Source organism: Acomys russatus, chromosome 8 (genome assembly GCF_903995435.1).
Source record: "Acomys russatus chromosome 8, mAcoRus1.1, whole genome shotgun sequence".
In the NCBI taxonomy this organism is placed as follows: domain Eukaryota; kingdom Metazoa; phylum Chordata; class Mammalia; order Rodentia; family Muridae; genus Acomys; species Acomys russatus.
Genome location: NC_067144.1, coordinates 6,741,747 through 6,760,010, shown reverse-complemented (window position 1 = coordinate 6,760,010; position 18,264 = coordinate 6,741,747).

Sequence of the window (18,264 nt, the reverse complement as noted above, 5' to 3'; positions counted from 1 at the left end):
AGCTCCCCGCTGGGCGTTCCTCCTCTCAATTTCAGACGCTGAAATCACAGTAAATGCTGCCATGAACCTCGGCCCAGCAAATTACTTTTCTTTCAAACACTGTTTTCAGGGTTAAAAGGTTTTTAAGACGTGACATTTCACAGTCTGAGTTTCTACAGAAGTTTTTATTAATGTTTCAGATGTTGCAGTGAGACAACTTGTTCTAGAATAGCTCAGTAGTGGCTGACATCTATCTATTACACAGGTCACAAGTTCTAGAATTGCTTTCTAATTTTGTAAAATTTTAAAGGGGATAGAGAGATGGCTTAACTGTTAAGAGCTTATTTATTTATTTACTTATTTTGGTTTTTCGAGATAGGGTTTCTCTGTGTAGCCTTGGCTGTCCTGGACTTGCATTGTAGACCACGAGGCTGGCCTCAAATTCACAGGGATCCACTTGCCTCTGCCTCCCGAGTGCTGGGATTAAAGGCATGCACCACAACTGCCTGGCTTGTTAAGAGTTTTTAATTTAAATATATTTAGTCTTAAAAATTATTTTATGTGTATGAGTATTTTGCTTGTATGTATTGTGGCGATTTAAATGAAAAAAAAAAAAAAAAAAAAGGCCTGCACAGGCTCATCGGGAGTGACACTGTTAGCTGTCGTGGCCTTGCTGGGGTCAGGGTGGCCTTGTTGGAAGAGGTGTTACTGTGGTGCAGGTGTCAAGTGCTCAAGCCAGGCCCAGGGCCAGGCTCCTTCTGCTTCCTGCGAATCCATTTGTAGGAATCTCAGCTACTTCTCCAGCACTGTGTCTGCCTGCATGCCATGGTGACATGGACTAAACCTCTGAATTGTAAGCCAGCCCATTACATTTTCCTTTGTAAGAGTTGCTGTGGTCACGGTGTCTCTTCACGCCAACAGAAACCCTACAACATGTACACAAGTGCAACCCTGGTGCCTGTGCAGACAAAACCCAGGGATCAGATGCCCAGGAACTGCAGTTAAATGGCCGTGAGTCCCATGCGGGCCTGGGGACCAAACTCAGGGCGTCTGCAAGAGCAGCAAGTACGCTGAACCCACTCAGCCATCTCTCTAGCCCCTTGGAATTGTTTTTGAGGCAGGGTCTCACACACTTTAGCCTGGCCTTGAACTCCCTGTGGAGGTGGTAATGTCCTTGACTCCTGGGGCTCCTGAGGCCAGGCTGACAGGTGCACTTCACCACCCTGAGTGTAGGCAGAGCCAGGATGGGTTCTGGGGCCTCTGAACTGAGCTACATGTCCTGTCCTCTTACAGGGAAATGGTTCAAGCATTGGCGTATTAACTAGAAAGTACCGAAGGCTGCTGCTTAGGGCCTAAGCTCCTCTACTGGAACCCAATACACAAGGCTAAAAATCAAAATGGAGTCACCCAACTGAAGTTCAACCCAGCGAAGTTGAAACTGAGCCATTGCTCTGACCTTCTGAAGAACCAGAAGGTCAGAAGGTCAGAGCCAAACTTCCCAAATAGGTCAATTCTAACCGGCAGGATTAGGTTCTTCTGCCTCAGTCCCTACAGCGCTCAGGTGTGTGTGTGTGTGTAATCCTGATATAAATCAGTGGTTTTTCTGCTCTTCCATCTCCTGTCCCATCTGCCAAGGAAATGGCCAGTCTTGTCACTATTGCCTTCTTTTTCTTTTTTCCCACCTCAAGACAGGGTCTCTCTGTGTAGTCTTGGCTGTCCTGGAACTCTCTCTGTAGACCTGGCTGGCCTCAAACTCACAGAGATCCACCTTTCTGTCTCCCAAGTGCTGGGATTAAAGGCATGCACCATCACCGGGCTACCCGGTGGCTACTTTCTTCAAGGCCTTTTCTGCCTCTAAAACTTGTGCCCAGGTCCTCAGAGCACGCATTCTACTTTGTGGAATGAAACGTCCAGACTTTACATTGTTAGGCCTCTCTACTTTCCAAGTGTGATGTCACACTAACCACAGGGCTGACTTGAAGGCCAGCTGTCTTTCTGCCCAAGTCCTTAGTGTCCCCTGGTCCTCCGACCTCCAGTTTACAGAGAACAACAAATGGGCTACTAACTCCACAAGCACTTGCAACTCGGATCTTCCAAATAAAGGCAAGATTCAAAAAGTAAGAGGAAAAGAGAGGGAAAAAAAAAAGGTCATCAAATAATTTTCTCCCAGAGTTCTCACCTCCACTTCTACTCCCCTAGTGTCAGCTACTTTGCAAAGTAAAATAAAAATTGAAAAGTAAATTTTATAATTCTTTCCTAAAGTTCTTGAAACCTTCAATCAGTAAACGTATCTTGTATGTTAATAAGCTGGCCCATGGCTGGTAATCCTAGGAAACTCAACGGGGGCCCAGCCACCACAAAGACAGAGGTAAGACTAGACCCAGGGAGGACACAGGGACTTACAGTCAAGTAAGCCAACGTGGCAGTTAATCACAGCTGAGTAATGAGGTGTCATAAAAACCCAAAGGAGGAGCAGGGGAGATGGGTCAGTGGTTAAGAGCACTGTCTGCTCTTCCAGAGGTCCTGAGTTCAGTTCCCAGCAACCACATGGTGGCTCGCAACCATCTAGCATGAAATCTGGTGCCCTCTTCTGGCCTGCAGGGGAACAGGCAGGTAAAAACACTGTATACATAACAAATAAATAATAAAAACAACAACAACAAAACAAAGGAACGCTGGACAGCTCAGAAGTGGGAATTCCTGGAGAGCACCGGTGCTCTTGTCTCTCCCATGTGCCTCCTTCTTTACCCGCTAGGACCCAGGTGTGCCCCGGGTTCTGTGTGAACTTTAGCAAATAGACTGAATCAGAGGAGGAATCTGTGGCTGCAGTGACTTGCAGCTGCTTAGTTGAGCAACTTGGAGCGAGCAGTTGCATCTGAAGTAACAAGACGCTAGTCTCTGTGAAATGAAACCTCAGCCCCCAACCATAAGCTAAATGCAGCCACTTTCACACAGGTGTGAAAAACATTTTATTTCCCTTGACGCGTGCCCTTTCCCTGGGCCAGCCCGGGGAGACACACCCAACTCAAAGAGTGGAACAAACATCTGAAGGCTCATCTTCTGGTGGGACTGCAAATTTGAACATGGTAGAGCACCACAGCCAGCCATGCCCCTGACACATTCCTGACACGGGACATGGATGTCAGGCCCGAGTGACTGGAGGTGTAAAATATACCGTTTCTTCCTTGTGATGGGAAGGAAAAGAAGAAAGCATGTCCAATTTGCTGTTTTTTCAGCGGTTTTGAGTGACCGACACAGATGCTGATAGAATTGGGTGATTTTTGAACGCCTGGAAAATGCAGAGCACCAGACAACCTGAAGTACCAAACACAGACACCAGAGGGAGCGAGGGAGCAATAAGCCCTTACAAGTCCCTAAAAAGAAAGCTCTCCAATTGGGAAATTACATACACACACAGTTCAGAGAACACACACCCGTGAAAGACTTGAGAAGTTCCAAAACTTTTTAGCTGATGGGTTAAGGTCCTCTCTGTACAAAGCTAGTCTATAAAATGACTGGGAAAGGAGCCTGTTACTTTGTTCCCTTGGTATGTCTCATGGGAAGCAAATAAAGGGAGGAAATGTCATAGGAAGCACAGAGATCAAACCTAGCCAGGCATGGCAGCTCCTCCCTGTAAACTCAACAGGCTGTGACAGGAGGATGGCCATGAATATGAAGCCAGCCTGAGCTGTAGAGTGAGACCTTGTGCAAAACGAAACTAACAATAAAACAAACCACCCATGGGTCCATAAAAGCTGAAGAAGTCAGAGAAGGAATGAAAAGCAACGATATTAAAGAAACTCAAGGCACTACAAGACACAAACAGCCAATGAGCTCTTAGAAGTGAGGATGCAGGAACAAGATGACGATACCAACAAAGTGACAGAAATCATTTAAACTAACCAAACAAAAAATACAGAGGTGGAGAACACAGCAACTGAGTTGAAAATTTCAACAGTTTTTCAGGTTCACAAGTGAGGGAATAACAATTGGGATATAATCTGAATAAATTATAATAAAAATGACACAAAGAAAAAAATTCAACAATTTTCAACATCTTATTTGATAAAGTAACTCAGCAAATGTGGAACAGAAAGAGCACTTTAGAAAAGTGACACCTGAGTGACTGAGAAGCCATCAAGGTGGCCAATCAATCTGTCACACAGGCGAGAGCATCTAAACATTGTCAGTGGCTTTCGCTACAGAAGCAATACAGAGCAGAGACACCGGAAAGATGAGTTCCGAAATTCTGCAAGATATACTCACCCAGAGCACTACACCAAGCAAAGCCTTCCTCAGGAATGAAAGAAGGAAAAAAACCTTCATAGGTAAAACCTACACAAGGTGGGGGAAGGGAGGCTGAGAATTAGGTAGTATGCTAACCTGAACCTCACTAAGGAAGTGACCAGAAAGAGTGAAGGAAATGACACATGGAATGAGGGAGGAACATTCTATGAACAGAAAACAGCACACACACACACACACACACACACACACACACACACACACACACATACACACACACACACACACACACACAGAGTCTCTCGGAACTGTTGGGGTTGGTCTGGTGCTATGTATTTTAATGCTAAATACTGCTCTCCATGATCTGGTTTCAGTCCAGATGAGCACATTCTCACATCCACCAATTGCTCCCCAATTTAAAGTTGGATGGTTAATAAAAAGCAGCTGGAAGCCTGTAGCTGGGCAGAAGAGGAGTAGGTGGAGCTTAGGTTCTTGAGCTTGGGGTGAGATGGGGACCACAAAGTCAGGGAGAGAAGCAGGAAGTGGAGAAAGAGGAAAGCACCATGGGTCAGTATGGACAATGAGCAGGTGGCCATGAGGGACATGCCTGATGGAACAGAAGCAGCCCAGGCAGGAACAATTATGGCAAGTAACTTGGGGTATGTAGCTGGGAAACAGCAAAATAGCTTAGAGGGTTGGTATCTGCCCAGCTATGGTATTTTAAAGCTGTTTTAGTAAGTTGCTGGGTCTCTCTGTGTCGATTATTTGGGAACTGGTGTAGAGAAGCCCTCTAGAGTCTAGTATCCCCCCTCCCCCCGCCACATGAAACAGTGAATCAGGGGAGGTGACATCATCCTGGGGAAGTAAAGGGAGCCCCTCCAGCATCCCACGGACTGACAGCATGGCTGCATTTCAGTTGGACATTAGGTTGAAATGGCAGAGGAAGAAGCATTAGTCGGCTACTGCAAGCGGGGAGGACCGAGTCAGCCACAGTCAGGGCGGAGGCAGCGAGGCTTTCCAAAGCCTCGGATTGTGAGGGTGGCGCCAAGCTGGAGGACAGGGACACATGGGCTCCTCTGTGAGTGAGTTGGGGGAAATTGAAGAGTAGTTTCATAGGAGCAAAGACTAGGAGCTCAAACTTGAGCGTGCTAAACGTCTGAGATGCACGGTAGACATAGAGTGTACAGAAGTGACCTCATCAGTCACTGTTCTTCCCTGGAAACACCCTTTGGTTGGTGTTGAGTATATCTTACCTTCGGTTCTCCTCTGACTGTTCACTCTAGTGTTTGCCGTGTCGTTGTATGCACAAGTCTAGGGTGTAGAGGGAGGGGTGCAGACTAGAGCGAAACAATGAATTCTAGAGCCATGAAGGTAGATGAACTCACCAAGAAAAGGGATTATAGAGTTGTAAGAGATGGCAAAGAGAAAGGCAAAGAGAGAACAAAAACACACAAGGATTCAGTTCCAGGGCACCCCAACAAACAGAGGCCAAGGAATTGAGAAGGGAGCATCACATACTAGAATGAACAGCCAAAGAACCTGAAGGTGAGACACCCTGAGGGCCAACTGAAGGATGCTTCCAGGGAAGCGTGCACTCTACTTGATGGTCACAGACCCAACTTAATACAAATTTATCAAACCTGAAATAACTTTAATATTTTAGGATCTATACTCATGAAGAACAGATATTGGGCAACAATATAATCTGGCTTTCAAGTATATCCAATGCCTCTGCCGGCTGTTATATTTAAATACGTACATAGATATTTATCTGGAAAATTTTTAACATGCATTTATTGAGTATGTGTGAACATGCCACAGGACGCATGTGGGGCTCAGAGGACAATTGCAGGGGTTGGCACTCTTCCTGTGCAGGTCCCAGGATCAGATGCAGGGTAGATTTGGCAGCAAGGACCTTCACCTGCTGACCCATTTCAAAGGCTCTGCATCTAGAACATTTGTTGAAATTTTAGTCTAAAGGTTGATAGTAAGATGGTAAAAGCAAAAAGAAGTTTTAGCTAAACTTGTTTTGGGAAAGTGTGGCCCTTCTTGTCCACAGGCAGAGGAGACTCTTCCTCCTGGTAAGCTTAGTGCTCAGACACAGGTGAGTGGACCCCCCTGCTGATAACAACCCACCAGATGCAAATGTGTTAAAAAGCTAGTTCCTTGCACACCCTAACCCACACAAAAGGTGTCAAAAGCTGGCTCTTTGAAGAAAAACTTATCAAAGGCGCCCTGGAGACAAGCCATGGGAAGTGTCCTGGGAGTGTCTCCTGCTAGTCAGGCTCCCTTGGTTTAAAAACCCAGAGGCTGGAAGGTTTGGGAGGGTACTCCCCATTTTTCCCTCCGAAGCTCCCTGCCCTTGTCATTCTTTTATCATTAAGCTTAGTGAATTAAAGTCTAGTTCTTTGACTCTTGACTGCCTTTATTTTAATCAAGTACAGTTGGTTATCTGGCCTTTCACAAGCCAGAAGCTCCCTTCCACCTCTGGAAGGGACCTGGAAGGGACCCGGATTTCCATTGTCTCATCCCGGCTGAACGGCTGAATGTGGCTGCCCTGCGCTCCCTCCCTGCACAGAGGCCTTCCTCATGACCAGTTCTCAGGGCAGAGCCTTCTTCAGCTAGCCTCCAGAAGGCTGAAAAATACTCTGTGACCAGATTCTCAGCTCAGCCTCCCGGAGAAAGGGTGCCACAGGAAAGCTAATATGCATCATAATACTGCCCCCCCCCCAAAAAAAAATGAAGGAAAAAAGAAAGCAACGTTTTGTAAAGTTCCATCACCATGGAAACCTTCTAGGCCTGTGTCCTTTCACTCTGCTGGGTCTTCTGAGTTCACATCATTTGGAAGGCACTGAGTTAAGAGATTTAGCATATTTTTGTCCTTACTATATGTCAAAACTTATGTCAGCAAAGCCGATGCAGGGTATTTTCTTTCTGCCACTTCAACACTTTTACTGGAAACAAGATCTGCTTCCACATTACTTATGCTGGAATGCGTGATATTCTTTGTGTTATTTTTATACCGATGCATCTGCCTGTCCTTGGGCTTTCTTATTCATCACTGAATGCCAAAATGAAAATACTTCATCTCCTGAAAAAACGGAAGCGAAAGTTGCCAAATAGTAGAATGGTCTCAACTAACACTTTTTAAAGGACTTTCCTACAGACTATCGGCAACATACATTTATTTGTTAGAGGATCTTTGGTCCCACTGTGGTCCCTGAGATTGAACTGTAAATCCCTGGTTCTTGTGGTTGAGCCCTAACACACACCTATAATCCAAGAACTTTCTGTTTATTGTAAATGGGTGATTAGGTGTGGTTCAGCCAGCCTTACACACACCTTTAATCCAAGAGCTGTCTGCACACAGAGTTTAATAAAGTTGACCCTAGGTCAAGAGGTGGAGCAAGAAACCAGCTGACAGGGATTAGAGTGGAGGGACTTTGAGTTGAGGGGTATTTTAGAAGGGGCCTTTGGTGCTTCTTTAGCTTGGGATTTTAGCTTGGCTCTTAGCTCTCTAACTCTGAGGCCTTTGAGCTAGCAAGCCTTTGGCCTTAGGTTTTAGGCCTTTTCCTCCTGGGCTGTCAGCTGAGCTGGTGAGCTTTTTAGGCTTTCTCCACTGGGACCTGAGCTGAGTACAAAGATCAGTTGGTGCTTTCTCTACCTCTCTGAGCTAGCAGGGTTTTCACCACAACACCTGGCTCCTGAGTCTTTATTGGTAAAATAGAATGATTAGGGATTTTCAATTAAAACAACATATATTGTTAATGTCTTTGGCCAAGTTTCTTCTCCTCATGAAGTCCAGGGTGAAGGGCCACAGAATGGAGCCACCCATAGGGCGGGCCCTCCTCCTATGTCAAGCAACCTCATCAAGATGACTCCTGACAGCTGTGCTCAGAGGCATGCTTCCTTGGAGGTTCTAGACAGACAGACAGACACACACATACACACACACACACACGTCAGAAGACAAGTTGCAGGAATCATTCTCTCCTTCCAAAAGGAGAGTTTTCCTGCCAGCCCTTGTGGCCATCTTATAATGCAAAAATATGTTCCGTACAACTTCAAAAGCCTCCATAGTCTATAACAATTCCAACACTGTTCAAAAGTGCAGGGTCTTATTTGAGACTTGAGGCAATCTCTTAATGTGAATGCCTAGAAAATAAAAATACAGGTTAGCTAGTTCCAAAATGCAGTGACGTGAACAACCATTCCTGCTCCCTAGGGGAGGGATGGAGGCATAGCAAGAAATAATTACACAAAAGCAAGACTAAAACTCAACAGAGAGAAAAGAGCAAGCTTGCAGTACCATGTCTGGCATTGGGGGCTTGTGTTGGGATCTTCTGGCGTCAAAATTCAAAGGGATTAGGTAGCCCCAACCTTGCAGACACACGGCCCTAGGCACACACAACATGGAGTCAGCTTCACTCCACGGATGCAGCTTTCCTTGTTGCATGTTTCACAGCTCTGACATCAACATTACAACTTAAGGCTTCACCTTCGCGGCTTTGTGTGGTGGCCTCTCAGGCCCCTTGTGGGGACCACGACCTTACCATAGTGCCTGGTCTCAGCTGCTCTCTTTAATTGTGGAGCAAAAATATACTATGTCCTCAGTCTTGTATCTTTCACTGATTTCAAAGCTAGTACTAGGTGGAAAACAATACCAAGTTCTGCTAGCTCCAGCCGCAGCCTGGCTCTCTGGCCCACAGCCGTACCAGCTTCTGAGTGCTGACCCCAAGGAACTCTTCCAGGCAAGAGCGTCAAGGGACCAAGAACCCACTCAGTTTAGGCTTTCTTCCTTTGACAGTGTTTGTATCCTGATAAAATGGAGAACCCGATGGGGGGGAGGGGAGTTCGCCTTCAGGGCCTTTCTTACCGTCCAGTGAGACACGGCTTTCTCTTTGGTGATGGTGCTTTCCCAGCACCAGCCTGATCACTACCCTGTCTTGAGACTTTTCCCTACCAAATTAGTTTACTACTTTTAAATTCTACTTAAGGTCTTAGGACATAGGCACATGAATAGCGTCACCCAGTTCACAATGGGCCCTTGTTCTCCTCTGCGGCACATGTCTTCACTCTCCACATCTCTCCTCATTCTGTCTACCACCTTCCCACTAAGCTCTGCCTATAATAGCCAAAGGGTTTTCTTGCCCAAATTTCCACGCTTGTCCACATTCTTCCCACAAACTAGTTTCAAGGGCCCGTAGGCAACATGTTCAAGCTTGTCCCATCAAAGGCCTCAGCTCGTGGTATCAAGTTTCTCAGTTACTACCCCTGCTGCTGTGATGGAGACCCCGGAAAGGCCACTAAGGAAGGAGGACATTATTTTGGCTCATGGCTCAAGAGCGCAGCCCACTGTGCCATGGCAGTCAAGGCCTCAGGACTCCCGAGCAGCTGGTCACACTGTGTCCACAGTCAGGAAGAGCAGGATGATGAAGCTGCCGCTCTGCCTGCTTTCCTTGCCTCATGGAGTCCAGGTGAAAGCCTGCAGAATGGAGCCACCCATCGGATGGGCCCTCCTACTTCAAACAACCTCATCAAGATGATTCCTGACAGCTGTGCCAGGAGGCATGCTTCCTAGGAGGTTCTAGATGCTATCAAGTTGGCTATCAATACTCTTCATCTCAAGTACAACACAAACTACAATAATAACAGTAATAATAGCAGTAATAATAGCAGTAATAATGACAGTAGTAGTATTGGCTAATCAGGTGAGGCCCTGAGGGACTACTGTAAGGTTTTAGGTTTATACGTGGAATGAGATGTTACTCAGGGTTCTGAGCAATAGGTGTTAAACGAGCTAGAAGTTACTACACTTAAGTATCTAGATGACAACTAGCAGATGGGGGAAGGACTGGTTACCAAAGCTTACTGAAGCTCTACTGCCTGCTAGGCATTCCCCAGCACTGGGCATATAGTAGTAAATAAAACACATGCCACCGTGTGGCTTCATCAAGACCAGTCTGCTGGCATCCATCTGACTAACACATGAGTAAGTCAGCAAATGCTATGGTGTGCAAGGAGAAGAAGCAATGAAAGGGGAGAGGTGGCTAGTCTGAGGTGTAGGAGGAGGCTTCTTTTGAAGAAATACTATTTGGAGAGAGATTGGCAGTGTGAGTTCAATAAGCAGGGTTAGGATGCCGCATTAGTTACTTTTCTGTTGCTGTGATAAAACATTATGACTAAAGGCAACTTATAAAAGAAAGAATTTATTTGCGTTTAAAGTTCCAAAGGGGTAAGAGTCCAGTCCGTCATGGTGCCAGGGAGGGCATGGCAGCAAGTGGCAGGCATGGCAGTGGGGGCAGGAAAATAAAAGCTCACATCTCAACCACTAGTACAAAGCAGAGAGAACACACTGGAAGTAGGATGGGGCCCCATGTTCTCAGATGCTCCTCCAGTGCAAGGCTGCACCTCCTGAGCAGTGCTACCCACCGGGGACCAAGTGTTCCAGTGTCTGCGGCTATGGGGACATCCCTCATTCAAACCACCAGAGACAACAGTACAGGGGAACTGGAATGCAGTGCAGCTGCTCCCTAATGCACTAAACATTTTGGGCTGAATTCTAAAGGCAATAAAACTTCAAGAATTTAAATCAGGGGACCCAAAAGATTACAACTACATTAAAAAAAAAAAAAAAAAGATTACTATAAATGCAGTGGTTTAGAGGAGAAAAGAGTAAATACAGAAAGCCAACCAAGACCCCTTTACAGAAGTTCAGGCAAACATGACAACAGAGAAGGATGCTGGGTCAGATCTGAAAGAGGTGGCTTAAAGGTATTTAGAAGATGGACAAGAGAGGCTGGTGGCAGGCTAGACTCACAGGGGCTGAAGACAATAGACAAGGACAGCCAACATAGCCACTTCCTGGGTTTGGGGCTGTTTCACAGGCAGCTAGTATTTTTTGCATGGTCACGAAAATCAATGTGCTTTCTGGTTTAGGGGAGGATCAAGGAACAACAGAACGTCAGTTACAGACAGGAGAGTCCTTTTCACCACAGCTGCCAACTGTCACACGTCTAACAGCCTCCTCGACTCTCAAAATCTAGCAATTTGTTCTGTTTCCACCGATGCAAGAAGCTTGGCCATGACTAGGAAACAAGTAGCTAGTGCCTACACTTTACATCTCTTGACAAATGTTTACATCCCTAGGATTGTATACACTTATGTGATTTGCATAAGGAGAAAAATCAGTGCTTTGTACAGCCTTCTGTTAAATTTAACCAAGCAATTCCAAGACGCCAAGTACTTCAGATCAGTGAAGGGAGAAACAAGGCTGCAGAGATGGCTTAGTAGGTAGAATGCTTGGTACATAAACATGAGGACCTGAGTTCAGATTCCCAACACCTACATAAAAGCTGAGTGGCCTGCGCATGTGTGAACACACACACACACACATCACACACACACATCACACACACACACTAAAATAAATAAATACCTCCTCACCCTTAAATTGGAATGTATGACCTCTGGAAGAAAGCACTCCATTCTGTAACAGCCAACCTCTGATAACTGATGATGTCCTCAAAGAGGACATGTCTGTTTTTATAGGAAACAATTGAATAAGCTGATTACAGTGAGCTTTTCTTTATCTTAAATTGTGAACCTAAAGATGAACTTAGTAAGGTACTTTGCAAGAATGAGAATATGAGTTTGATCTTCAGAACCCACATTTGGGGGGAAAGCAGACATCTTGGTATGAGTTTATAGTCTCAGTGGTGGGGAAGCAGAAACAGGCAGATCCCTGGGGCTTAGGGCCAGCCAGCCTTGTCTTCTTGACCACTGGCCAGTTCCAGACCAATGAGAGATTCTGTATCAGACAAACAAGAAAGGATGGATGGTACATAAGGAACAGCACATGAGGAATGGCACTGGACACAGACACACAAACATGCACTCACACACATACACACACTCACACACTCTCGCACACATCTACGTACACTCATAGTGTCACACACTCACTCAAACATACACTCACATACATGCTCTCACATACACTCATATGCTCATACATACACCCACATATAATCATTCACACTTATACACACTCACACACATACAACACACACTCACTCACATGCTCTCACATACAAACACTCACATATATAAATACACTCACACATGATCTCACACACACATACACTCATACACACAAGTTCATACATATACTCACACACAATCACTCACACACACACACTCACACACACACACTCACACACACACTCACACACACACTCACACACATACTCACATATACTCATTCAGTCTCACACACACACACTAACACACATGTTCACACACATTCACACGTGATCACACACTCACATACACTTACACACACTCATGCACACACACACATCAAAATAAATAAAATAAAATTCTGAGAGTAAAATATTAGCATACTTTTTCTAATGCATCGAAGTTGAACCAGTCATTAAGTGTTCTAAGTGCCAGAATAACCAGTAGTACAAGCTACCTGGCTTTCTCTTTTTTTATGAAACACAAAACATTTCAATTAAACCAAATGCCATTGATATTAAGTAAGTATTGATTCCTTACTCACAAATATAAAGGGAAATGAAATGATGACTCTCCAGGAAATTAAAATGTGCACAGAGGCACTAGAACTAAAATTAGCACTTTGAAAACTACGATGACAACACACAAGAAAAAATTAATTGCCACTGCACATTTTTTACATATAAAAATGGACACAACATGCACTCTTGCCATGTGAGAGACACTGGAAGTACCCTGCTCTGCATTTTTCCATGTAAACAACAGCTGCCCAATGAAATGAAGATCCAGAGAGATGCTCTGACCGTCCCAGGCATGGAGCTAGTAGGAGGCAGTGGTGGAGTAAGAGCCGTTAGCTTTTAGGGCCCCTTTCTCAAGATTGGTTTCTGAGAGTGTACCCCGTACGTCTGGCGCATGCGCACACAGTGCAGCAGATGGACCCAGGGCTTTGCACACCTCATACTTAAAAATACATAATCCTCACTTTCACATTATTCATTCAAAATTTCAATAAAACCCAAGTGAAAATTTCCCGCCAAGTTCATACTTCTCCACTAACAAAGGCCACAGAGCATAATAGCTTCTAGAAGGTACCATTTCTTTGGTTCTTGTCTACAGTAATGTAAGAAACATGAAGGACCGTGATGGCTAAAGAAGTTGAAGCAGAAGAAAGAGACATAAAACTGCACTAATATATTGCAGTCCCTTTGAGCATTTACTTGTGTGAGGGTTTAAAGCAAAGCCTCAATGCAGATGACATGTGAAGCTTCTAAAGAGGCTCTGCATCTCGAAGTCACTCACACTCAATTCTTGAATGCACAAGGATGAGCCATGGTCTTCAAAATCGTGGTACCTGATGCTTAAAAACAAAACAAAACAAAACAAAACAAATCTACTATAAAGTCTAAAAGTTTGTAGAGGTGAAACAATTACATCACTAGATACCACACTATAAGAAAATGAGGAAAATCAACCAAAGGCCTTATAAATACCTAGTACACATAATTTCACTGGCTTAGTCTTATTGGTTATCATTATCCACTACAAACGGTAACAGAATCGGAAGTTCCCACAGAACTTCTTACAGGCTGACTCAGATACAATGATTTAATGATACTTTCCTGAATCTCTGATTGACAGCCAAAGTATGAGATGCTCCTAAGAACACTTCAATCTCTAAGAGCAAAGTAAAAATGTTTATTAGAAAAAAAGGCATAAAATCAAATTGATTTTGTAGAGCAGGGAAGAAACTGGAGTTTAAATGCTTTTTGTGCACGTCTCCCATAAGTCCAGGATGACCTCAAACTCTGACCCTCCTGTCTTAAGCTACCAATGGCTAGGATGACAGCCATACCTAGCTGGGGAAAAGCTTTTTTAAAGTGTGCATATGTATGTATGTGTGTGTGTATATATATATGTACATATATATGGAGGAAAATAACAAAGCCTTCAAAGGGGAAAATTCCAAATACTTTTCAAGTCCCAATTGGAAAGCATCTACCAAAAATACTGTACGCTTGTTCAGTGTAACTGAAGTTATAGCCATCTGAAGTTCCAGCTGAGTTGGTAATTACAAATGGACTACATCCCTGCGGGGAACAGAAGGGCTGTGTTCTGTTTGTCCTAAGAGCTATCTGGAGTGAGCTTTTTATAAGAATTCACTTAATTCATGAACGCATTTGTTTGTATGTGCACATGAATGGGCATGAGCACATGTGTACGTGTGTGTGTGTGTGTGTGTGTGTGTGTAGATGGGCACCTCCATGAGCACAGGGTATGAGATCCCTTGAAGATGGACCTGCACTTACAGCTGTCTGACAGATGCAGGGCTTGTTACATGGGTGCTTTGGTCCTTATAACCGAGCAGCAAGCACTGTTTAACTGAGCCACCTCTCCATTCTCTGAAAAGGATTTTTAATTTCAATGACTTTTTGATTACATTGTAACTGTCTTTAAAAAACAATTTTTAAAAAATTTTTAGCTTTTATTTGTCTGCTTGCTTTGTTCCCAAGAAAAGTTCAAGCTTTAAAAAATTGTTGAGTAGCCAGGTGGTGGTGGTGCACGCCTTTAATCCCAGCACTCGAGAGGCAGAGGCAGGTGGATCACTGTGAGTTCGAGGCCAGCCTGGTCTACAAAGCAAGTCCAGGACAGCCAAGGCTACACAGAGAAACCCCGTCTTGAAAATAGAAAAAAAAAAAAAAAAAAAAAACCTGTTGAATCAGAGGCTGGAGAGATGGCTCAGTGGCTAAGAGCACTCACTGCTCTTCTAAAGGTCCTGAGTTCAATTCCCAGCACTCACATGGCAGCTCACAACTGCCTGATGCTGTCTTCTGGTATGCAGATGTACATGCAGACAAGTACTCATATACATAAATATATCTTTAAAAAAAAAACCCTGCTGAGTCTGGGGACATGGTTCAGTTGGTAAAGTGTTTGCAGTGCAAGGGTCAAGACTTGAACCCGTGTAAAAGCACCATGTGACACCACATCTGTAACCCTAGTTAGTACCCAGAGTGCAAACAAGAGGATCTGGAGGCTTACTGGCCAGCCTAGTCCAAATTGTGAGCTCCAGGTTCAGTGGGAGATCCTGTCTGAAAAAATAAGGTGAGAAGTGATTGAGGAACACATACTGATATCAATCTCTGATGCGCGCGCGCACACACACACGCATGCACACGCGCAGGCATGCACACATACATGAATGCACACACATGCACACATACATAAATGAAAACACATGCACACGTGCACGAATGTACATACATGCACACATGCATGCACACACGCAATTAGGCATTGCTAATTAAACTGAGGAACAGAATGCATCTATAATAAATCAATTTACTATGCTATAGTAAAACTTTTTGGATTTGAAAGGGGCTTTCAAAATAATCTAGTGTACCCTCTGCCAACAACACAAGCCCCTCTACTGCTTTCCTGATGCTCAGGCTCACTTCCGCTACCCTAAGCCCTGGAGCTTGCTGCTTCTCAAGCACGGTCCATCTCACCTCTCACTGGTCCTATGTCTCCTTTCATTCAGAATTAATTCTGGATTCAAAGTGGGCAGAGAGCAATGTACTTCACAAGTTCCCTCAGCTCTTCCAGGATCTTTTCTTTTATAGGGAAAAACACAGACAAATAAAAACCCAAAATAGTCCCAGGCCCCCTAAGCTACCTGATCGGAGTACTCCTTTACATAAGCAAAACAATAAAAACAAAATAAAAACGCTCTCATATACCCTAACGTGTATCTATTAATTAGTTTTGTGTATTCATACTTTCTGGGTTAGCAAGGTCTACTTAATTATACACAACAGAAATGGCAGGAAAGGCATAAGTTTATATAAGGGTCTACTTTAATTAAAATGGGAAAACAATAAGTTGAGCTTTTTCCCCAATATCATGAAGAAAATCTTGAAAGACCCTCAACCATTAACTGTTTACTCACTGCGCCATTCCCCAGCCCAGCCAGTGACTTGTTAAAGCTTAACGTTTCTATTCTCAGGATTTGCTGCCTTCCTGTCATTTGAACCTTTAGAGTAATCCTAAAACTTCTAAATAAATAAATAAATAAATAAATAAATAAATAGAAAAAGAAAAAATCGTTTAAGATACTCTCAAAATCATGAATTAGCCCAGCACAGTCCTTGGTCTGAGGCCTTTAAATGGCTGACTTTTAATAACTTCCTATCTGGAATTCTGGCTTGTGATGAGGGTGGGGAGAAAGAGAGAGAGAGAGAGAGAGAGAGAGAGAGAGAGAGAGAGAGAGAGAGAGAGAGAGAAAGTTGGGGGTAGGGGAACAAGAATAGAGAGAGACAAAGAGGGAGGGCAGGCAGACAGGCAGACACTGAATAGATAAACTAGTGTATTCTTCTCAATTCTATGTTCTCTTCAGGAACTGTTTATGTCCACGTTCATCTCCTTTATTTCTGTATCACCTTCAGCATTTAGCATATTGACTCAGGGAGGCAATCTAAATTTAATAGTAGCCTTTTTTTTTTTTCTTTTCTCCTTTAGCAAAACACGACTGCCACTCCAGACATCCTGCCTGTGACCATCCCTTTGTGACTGTGAGAAACAGTGTTGTTACCTTATGCAAATTTAAAAAAAAATCATGTAGGAGACCTGCATGCCTCTTGGCATGTCAGCGGGGAATGACTTAGATTGTATTAACTGAGGTGGGAAGACCCACCCACTACAGGAGGCGCTATCCCCTAAGCAGGAGGATGCATAGAGTGGGGAAAGCAAGCTCAGCATGTGATGCATGGATCCTTCGCTCTATTCCCACTGTGTGTGGAGTGTCACCAGCTGCTCCAAGCTCCTGAAGCCTTGATTTCCTCACCGTGACAGACCATAACCAGGACCTGTGAGCTAAAATAAGCCCTTTCTCCTTTAGGTTTTTTGTTTTTGTTTTTTTGTTTTTTTTTTTTAATCAACAACAGGAAAAGAATGCAAGGTCAAGACAATAGTGATTAATCTCAAAGACCTTAAAGGGAAAAAGTGTCACTTAAAAGAGACACTTGTATGCAAAATACAAAGTAGTACACTAATAGCAGCATAAAATACAGACCTGGGGCTGGAAAGATGTATAAAACAGTATAAATATAAATAGCAGTAGGAACGCAGGCCTTAGGCACACAGGCTACTCTCTCAGAGGACCTGGGTTCAATTCTTAGAACTCCACCCACACAGTGGCTCACAACCATCTCTAATTCCAGTCCCAAAGGATCTGCCGCCCTCTTCTGGCCTTTTCGGGCAAGTCATGCGCATGGTACAGACATAGATGCAGGAAAAATTTAAAACACCTATACACATCAAAATAGATAAATCTTAAGGGAGGGCAAATCAAAATCAAACAACGAGGACTGTAGCTCTTCAGGAGGTGGGGAAACGGTGGGTAGCTTGACTTCATTTTAAATAAATAAAATCCCAGTCAAAGCTGGGTGTGGGGCTCAATCATATAAGCACACGCAGAGCACCTAAGATCCCCAAATTCAACCCCCAGCACCACTCATAAGCAAAAAATTGAAATCTCTGACAGATTAAAACCTGCTCAATGCCATTAACCATGACCCAGACCCTAGCTGCAGTGACTTCATTTTAACAAGTCACACAACCAGTGGTGTCACATATGTATGCAGCATGCATAGACTATGCTCAAACCAAGCTTCATTAATAAAGCCTGTATTTTCACATACTTGAAAACTCTACCAGTAGTATTGTAAGGTGCATGGTGCTGTCATTCTAAATGCCCCGCAATAAAAGTTTGAAAAGACAAAGAATCTGGAGAAATAAAAGCCACCAGACATTTTTTGCTGACTCCAAGGTAATTAGCCAATGCCAAGTACTAGAGAACACAAATACTTTTCTGCCTTCCTGATTTTGCTGAGCGAACAAGTCATTCTCTGAAATGTCTTAAAGGAGTCATAAACGCCACAGAGACCATGGAGAAGCTGGGAAAGTGGCTCAGCTGTTAGGAACACTGGCTGCTCTTCCAGAGGACCCAGGTTCAATTCTCAG